General features: G+C 42.6%; 1 protein-coding gene across 1 annotated transcript in view; it reads left to right on the top strand.

Annotated features, from left to right (window-relative positions):
- Window positions 1–4247: 4247 nt before the first annotated feature.
- higd1a (HIG1 hypoxia inducible domain family, member 1A) overlaps window positions 4248–8264 on the top strand; it is a 102492-nt gene continuing 98475 nt past the window's right edge. Inside the window, exon 1 of the mRNA XM_071521426.1 lies at window positions 4248–4258. The gene's annotated coding sequence lies outside the window, so the exon portion shown is untranslated. The remainder of the gene's footprint in view (window positions 4259–8264) is intronic.

Genomic DNA, 8264 nt, shown 5'->3' with positions numbered 1-8264 from the left:
GCTTTAATCAGATTAAGCATGTACAATACAAGCTTACCCCATGTGTGGTCTCCTACCCCAAACTCCCACCCAAATCCTATTATTCCCCATTTTGATTACAGGATAATACCTGTGGGATATTGTATCATTATTGTTGTTAATGTTATTAACATACAACTGATTGACATTTTGAGCACATGATTTTCATATGTGATGCCAATTCACTCTTCATAAGCCAAACATTTTGACGGAGTTTGTTACAGTAAATACAGTAGTCATGCATGTGGACTGGAAAGTTTAGCCACTACCCTTGAATACTATACATTCCTCACAAGCTTTCATCTAATTATTAGCTTGTGGCAGTCAAGTGTCAGCAGACAGAGTGGACTGGTTTCTAATACCCATCTGAAGATAACAAACTATTCTTTTCTTTTTTCATGACAGGTAAATGGTGAATAAAGTTTGATTTGATTGAGTTTGATTCTGATTCTGTTGCTGAATATAGACCTCAATATCTAAATTTGTAACACTGAGCTGGAAAGCACGTTGCTGTAAATTTTTCCCGGTTAATAGTCTTAATAGGCTCGACTCCTGTTATTTTATCTACTGTGGGTGAATAACTGCGTTCCGAGTGCTAAATCAAGCAGTTTCTAATGAGAGGGAAGTGAGTGCTGGGAGAGGCAGGGAGGTCTTAGAAAACTCAGCCACTGAAGGTGTGAAAGATGAGGACAGATGTTGTGTTGTCTCCGATGGTGAGGTCACTTTGATGACTTTGACCTCATAAGCACGAGTCAGCAGGACTCTCGCAGCCAACAGGTCATAAATATATGCCTGGGATTGGGAGGCAGACATTACCAACATAGCACTGCATGACCTAATGATCTGGCAAGCTATAGGCAGCGTAGTGTGTTGTTTTGGTGTGCCCATACTACCATTCATTCACACTGCAGAATAGATTTACTGTTCAGTAGTAATAAAAGAAAATGTGATACCATTCAAGGAGTGTTTAATTCGTACATGAGTGAATTTCTACATTTTAACACAACGCCGACCCCTTCTTCAGGCAGCAGAAATAGTGATAAATACATTTTCAAGAGTAATTTCTTGAGCAGGTACTGGATGAAAAGTGCAGGACAATAAATAAGAAGAATATATGTATTATTCTCTGCACCATTTCCATTTAACTTTATCTTTGCCAGGCAAATATGTGGCGGGGGAGGGGAGGTATGTGGAATAAGCAGACAAAAGACACCTGATGGACTCCTTTTTCACACCGCTCAAGCACAACGAACAGACGTTTTCTGAGAAAAAGGCATTCTTTATGAAAGATGTAGTGGATAGTGGATCTGTAGTGGAAAAATCTGCTTTGCTATAGTCCATGTGTTGTACCAATCAGATGTCCTTGACCTAATACTCACGCATTAGCGATGAAATTACAAATTGGCCAATTGAGCACTTTAGACTCTCATTATCATAATTAGTGTTGGTCTGACCATGACTCTTTAGTCTGTGTTTAATAAACTATGAAACAATCAAAAGAAGAGTCTTAGAGCCAGAAATAGTGATACACTGCCCACTATTGGTAAGAATGCATCATTACAATGTAATCACCATTACAGCGTAAATCCATCACCTAGCCCTACAGGGTTTTGGGGAGGTCTGCTTAGTGTGAGCTTTGTTCTCTTTAGAGTACAAAGACGTTTGGGGACCACAAGTCTGATGACGTTCACAACCGCTCTCATGTTCTTCCCTGTTGTTTTGCAAAATGACTGTATCAGTGATCACGTCCCCAAACAGGTCAGGCAATTCCAGTTGCGAAGCCGCATGGAGGATTTATTAGAACCAGATGGGCTGTGCTCCCTTACAAGCTCGGCCGAGTCGAAAAACACTGGGCTGGCTTCTCCCAGGCCTGCTCTGGGGGAACGGAGAGCGGCTGGTCCACCCATTTCCTTTCCTTGCCCTTCCCAGGCATGTCAGAGAGGAGCCAAGCCAAAAAAATCAGACCTGCAGTGGCTTTTGGACAGGCTAGGACTCGAACAGTGTGGTAATTACGGATGGCAAGAGGGAAGGTGTGTGGTAGAGAGGGGGGGCTGCCAGGCGGAATCATCCCATGCCAAGGGCTTTAAAAGACCCACAAGGGAACTAAAAGAAAATAAACAAACAGATTGCTAAAAAGCACTGGCGTTTTTTTTTTTTTCCTGACATTCCCTTGACATTGATTGTCAAAGCAGAAGTAGCTGTGGTTGGGGTTCTTGAAACTCTTTGATGATAAACAGCGACACCATAGAAGATACATCAGATCGCTGGGTTGTGAGCAGTGATGGATCGTTGAAGAAGCTATACTGTCAGTATCGATGTGTAGGGATAGAATGGTTGCAGATCCACTGTTTTACCTACAAGGCTGAGGTCCTATCTTGAGCACCATACCTCCACGGCCGTTTCCCACTCCGTTTTAAAGGCCTTCAATTATTGCCAACAGCAATTTACACTTGTCCTTACAACTCATTCACTTCTGTCCAGCCACCTGTTTCTCATTGGCCAGACATACTTCTGGTATCCCTCCACATCTCTTAGCTGGAGCAGCCGCTCTGGTCCTATGGCTGGCAGAAATACAGTTCACAGCGGTTTTCAAAAAGGCCTTCTCTTACACTGTGCAGGACCCAGAAGAAATTATACTTATCTACATTTTGGTGAAACCGCAGAGCTTGTACACATATCTGTTACCAATTATGTTATGGTTCCATGCAAGAATAATGTTTTGCTAATGAGGGGTTAACAGCATTGATATCCAACGCCTTTTCCAATTTTTGACAAGATGAAATTAATTGCATTATTTTTTATTCACCTGTCTGAAATGATTGTGTTTTCAGGCCAAACTGTTTGAAGCTGCGTTATAACATGTCAGCCTGTATCGGAATAGAGATATCTTACAGATTTTTAATGGAGGAATAAATTCACTTCATTAAAATGTATTCAAGGCAATGGCAGTGCGGTTTGGGTGTACAAAATTGAAATGTTGACAATAAGGTGTAAAGTTGCTGGACTGAGCTATGGGACATCAAGGCTCAGTTCTCCCATTCTCCCACTGGTTCCTTCTGACATGAATCACAAACAATATTAGGTGTTAAAGAGGATGAATCTGCAGAATGATTCATTCTCTCCGGTTTGGGTGCAAAGCATTGCCAAACTTTATTTGCTCATTAAGGGCCTTGCTTATGATCCTTCACAGGGACCAGAAACATTTCAAAGACATTTCCAAACAGGTGGAGAAACTTATGAGCATGGGTGGATTTCCTGAGGAGAAGCATAAAATAGTGCAGAAAACTGGAAAAGTGGTACAGTCCTATTAGAAGGATCTGGCGTTTTCTCCTGTTTGTAGTAAAGCAGTGGAATAATATAACATTACACAATTTTGTTTTGGGTGGCCTTGCATATCCCCCCCAAGAAAATATAAACAGCCGCTGTTCAGGGAATGCCCAAACATAATTCATTGCTCTAGCAGGGATTTTTCCTTGCAGCTGCCATATTTTGCCATGACAAGTACATGTCTCAGAAGGATCATGTTAGAGAAATATTGGCCAGAAACACAGTTGATTTACTCCTTTAGTTGGTCAAAATGAGAGGGGGTTTTCTTGCTAGACGCAGATTGAGGAAACAGGTGAGTATCAGGGCCAAACCCAGCAAAACAACTTCTTTCTGGGCTACTGTTTCCTGATGTCAAGGACAGAGACATGTCTACAGCACTCTGGTTAGTGATATAGAGTATGAGAAGCTAAGGATGGGACAGATGGTAAACTGACTGGGGACCTTGGGCGGAGAGAAACCTTAGTTATTTCTCATTCTAAGGTTTTTGTTAAGCATCACTTTGACGTGCGCTATTTCAATAATTTGCCAAGATTCCTGTTTCCAGCAAGGCCCACTGAGTCCATAATGCTCAGATGAGATCAGACATGTTGGATTTACATGCCATTTAAATGCACTCTAGTGTGCTACATTGCGATGCCCAGGAACAGCCAGCAGCCTAACAGGCAGTAAAACCGAGCCGTTACAAGGGCATTTCCCTGTGATATCCCATTCAACAGGAAGAACATTGGTCAACTAGTAAGGGGGTCAAGTCAATAAATAAGTAAAAAGGTGCCAGGGCATTCATAGGTTACACACATTGGTGGAATTGGTGGTTTCATTCAAAATCTCTAATAACTCATTAGGGCCCAGCTTAAGTTCTGGTGAAAATCATCACATACTGTAACTCATCAAATAAAACTCAAAGTCTTTAAAAGCAGAAAGCAGTCCTTGCAGTCGGCTTCAATGGTTTGTAAATGTACATTACAAGGAACCAAACAAAATAATAATATTTTCATCATGGAAGCCTGTAAAATGTATTTCTGTTGGTCAAAGTGGGTCAGTCTGTCTGTGTGACTTGTAGATTCATAGAGAAGTAATGGGAAAAATGAATGAAAGGCAGTCGGAGCATTTAATAGTCCAGCCACTGTGATATACAGTATGAAATTACAGCCAAAATGGGCAAACTTTTAATGGCATGCCTTCACAGCAGCTGGCGTGAATATGATGGATATAGGTCATGGTTCAAAATGAGCGTAAAACCGTTTTGTTTGGATGTGCTGTGCTACCATAGCCAACATTTGCAAAAGACACACAAATAACGTGCAACCCCCTCATGAATGTGAAAGCGTCTCGCTCTCTCCTGAAGGCTGGCGCGAGCGCTCCTGTCAAAGCAACAGAGAGCCTCTTGATGTGGTCTGTCATTTCCTCTGAGTTGGCCTTGCTACAGGACGGGGGTTCGAGGAGTGTGGGAAAAACCAGTGTGAAAGGGAAGAGAGGAAGTGTGTATTTATCTCTGTTGGTGGGGCATGATTCCCACTTTGATCTGTCTGCAGACCAGCTCCTGGACCGCCTTGCGGGCAGCAACAGCCATAAGGTCACTTTGTCACCCACAAAGGGTCCAGCATGATGCTTGGGCAGCACCTGTTTAGATAAAAGGCAAGAAAATGCACACTCCTCCCCCCATGGAACCAGGCCAGGTTGAGTCAACAAGGTTGACCAAATCATGCAGCATCAAGACTTGGTGAGCTGTGTTACACTGTAACTGAAAGATCATCACAAAAAATATGCACAGATGACAATATTATACTGTTTACTGACATGAGAACTTTTCTTCCTACATTCAAACCAATGATTCTTTATTGATCACACCAGAGCACTCATAGATTTATACAGTTTAATGACAAGACAAGCACTGTTCAGCACTAATGAATCACCAAGGGCTTCATGGAGGAGCTTTGAAGGATATGAAATCATGGGGTTTGGTCTCCTTCGTAGCTATCCATCTTCAATCCATCTCCAATTCTTAGTCACTGAGCAAACAATCCTTTATTTGCTCTTCTCATTTAGCTGGGAGTGGCTGATTAAATGATCTATTTTCCATTGTCTGGAAAATGGTATATTCAATTACAGCACAAGCTGCATGTCAACACTTCCCCAAGTGTACAGCATGAGATAATACAGTTGTGCTTCAAATGTCTGTGTGTCTTCAAGAGCGATCTGCAGGCTACCCACACTCCAGTCTGTGTTCGTAGCGCCGTGCCAAATGGGGGTCCCTCGCCAGGAAGTGTGTTTCCCAAGGTTCAATCACATCTGATGTTTGGTAACCTTCTCCTCATGCGTGCATATCTATACTCAGGATTTCCAGCTGCGGGTACACCCAGGCCCTCTGCACCTCCTTCAGAGTGTGTACGGAGGAAGTCGGTCAGCGAGAGTGCAAGTGGCACATGGCAGTGAATGGTGGCCTGGGAGCAGATTAGCTGCTCCTGTGTCTATCTGGTGCTGACAGTTCACACAGGCCTTTTTTTCCACTGCCCCTGGGCGTATCAACAGACGATTTCCCTTCTCAGAGGGCTCTATCTCCCGGCCTCAGGGCTAAAAACGTGAAGGGAGATTCAATAATATAAAACATATACACGGCTCAAAACAAAATGCTGCAAAGGTGGCTTGGATCGTGAAATGAGACAGCATTGTGGTTCTAATTTTTTCATGAAAATATTCAATGTCACAATTCGGAGACTCAGAAATAAATACAAAATTACAGATAGCTCTTGTTATGATGCTTGATGTTTCAGTAGATTATGCCAGAACCAAATCCTGACTATTTATCAAACCCATGCAATTGGTAATGAATAAAGTCCCACACAAAATGTAATCCGCATCTGTGGTGAACAGGTGAACGGAGCCAGAACAGAACACACAGGCAGATGGGATTCTATTCACTTTCTACTCTATTCTATTCACAACAACTTTAGAACACACATTCCCTTGATGGGACCCATCCTCATCTTGTTCCCAATAAAAGTCTCGCCTGAGCCAAGCTAACATCTGGGGGAACAACAGTGGGATCATTTTTATTTGAAACGGGAAGTGTCATTTTTTCCATATCCTATAATGACAAAAAATCAGTCACACATGGCTCCTAGATCTCCCAATTTATATTCCTTTGCTCTTCTTTGGCAAAGTTGGCTGAAACATTTGTTTAGTATGGCTTTTTGAGGTCAAAAACATGCTGCGGTAAGCATCCGGTTTCTATATCAGAGCGTTTCCCACCAAGCCCACCCTACGCCTTCACCCCCCACTGACTTCTCAGCATGTGTCCCAACCGTCCCATTAGAGCAGCCGCCGGCTTCATTATCTTTATTAATGATGTTCCTTTTTCTCTCTGTCACATCAGCGGTTTTCACTTATGGTTCTGGTGATACTGGTCATTAGGACAGCTCAAAGTGTGGGATCCCATCTGGAGTCTCTCACATGAAATGCTGTCAGGCCGCGGAGGTCCAGCAAACTTTCAACAGTCCCCTCAACCAGGTCCCGATGCTGTGGAATGTGGCATTAGGAGAGACAGAAAGTCTATGGGTTGGGAATCTCCATATGGATAGATCTGTGAACACACAGGAAAAAGTGGTCATGCTATTTGGAAAAGCCTTCAAGGGGAAAATGGATGAATATTCAGAGTGGATGTAGGGGACAGAGACATGCTGAGAATTCATTACTATGGAAGGAGGCTCTCATCTCAGCAGAGCAAGAATTCCTCAAACATGATAAAATTTGATGTGTCCTTCCAGCTTTTAATCACTCAAACATATCAAATTGCAAAGCACAGTTTAAAAGAAGAGCATCCAGTTGTTACTGATTAGCATAAATAAATCAGAAATAAATGTTAGCATTGGGAGCCTTGACAGAGATGGAAGTGCTGCAAGTTTTCCATTTGCAGTCACGCACAGTAATGTCATCGCTTACAGGGAATTTCACCCCCTGTAGATTAACAATCCCAGAAAGCGCTGTAGCTTTGGAGAACAGGTTCAAGCACCTGACATCACGTGCTGCGGTGGAAATGGGGTCCTTTATATAGAGTGGCAAGGGTGTGGCGCCCTGAGCTGGGAGACCATTAAACTGTCACCACTCTATTTCTGCGGTGGGACTACAAAGGCTTGCTTATTTCTCGTCCCCTGCAGCACAGGTAATGATGAGATTTCTGAGGTTAGTCAGCCACTTTGCCATTTGTGTAATCAAAACTCAAGATTGTATTTGCAGCTACTGTGGAGCTGCAAAGAGTGGCTGCATGTGTGTGCATGCGTGTGTGTGTAGGTGTTATGGGTATATATTGTTCATATGCATGTGGGTGTGTGTTCTTGTGTGTATGAGCGTGTGTGTGTGTGTGTGTATGTGTATGTGGGTGTGGGTGAGTTCGTGTGTGTGCAAGAAGAGAGGAGGAGAGCAAGAAGAAGGAGGAAAAAGAGGTAGATGAGGTTTCAAAAAGGGCAAAAGCGTGGCACCACAGTGATGTAAAATACCTGCAAAGTTTACCAGGCCAAATATAGTTTTCAACTGACAGACGGCAAATCTACATCTCTTTAATAAAGTAGAATTATAGTCTTTCCCAAGGAACAATTAAAACAGATTAAACATAATTGCCAGGTCTGTCTGCAGTACAGCACAGGGATCTCTGTTGCACTGTGTGCCGATCGGTTACTATAGCAGCAAATGTTTTGTGTTAATCACTGTCAACTTACAGTTTACAGCTTACTCAAATCAAGGGTTTCACTGCAAAGTGCAGTTTTGCTGTTATTACCATCTTATTTTAAGACCAGGGGTTGTTGACAAACCTTTAATTTTGTCAAAAGGAAGGAAATTTCACCTTAATTTTGAAAAAATGTCTTCTGAGGAAACGCTTTGAGGCAGATGAAGATAAAGAGACAAGATATTGGAATGAGATACAA

Source organism: Centroberyx affinis, unplaced genomic scaffold, assembly GCF_046629955.1.
Source record: "Centroberyx affinis isolate AG114_WGS23_722 - 3 ecotype Tasmania unplaced genomic scaffold, CSIRO-AGI_Caff_v1 ptg000888l_1, whole genome shotgun sequence".
Taxonomy (NCBI): domain Eukaryota; kingdom Metazoa; phylum Chordata; class Actinopteri; order Beryciformes; family Berycidae; genus Centroberyx; species Centroberyx affinis.
Note: the sequence above shows the minus strand (reverse complement) of the source record. Positions and strands in the feature narration are given on the sequence as shown.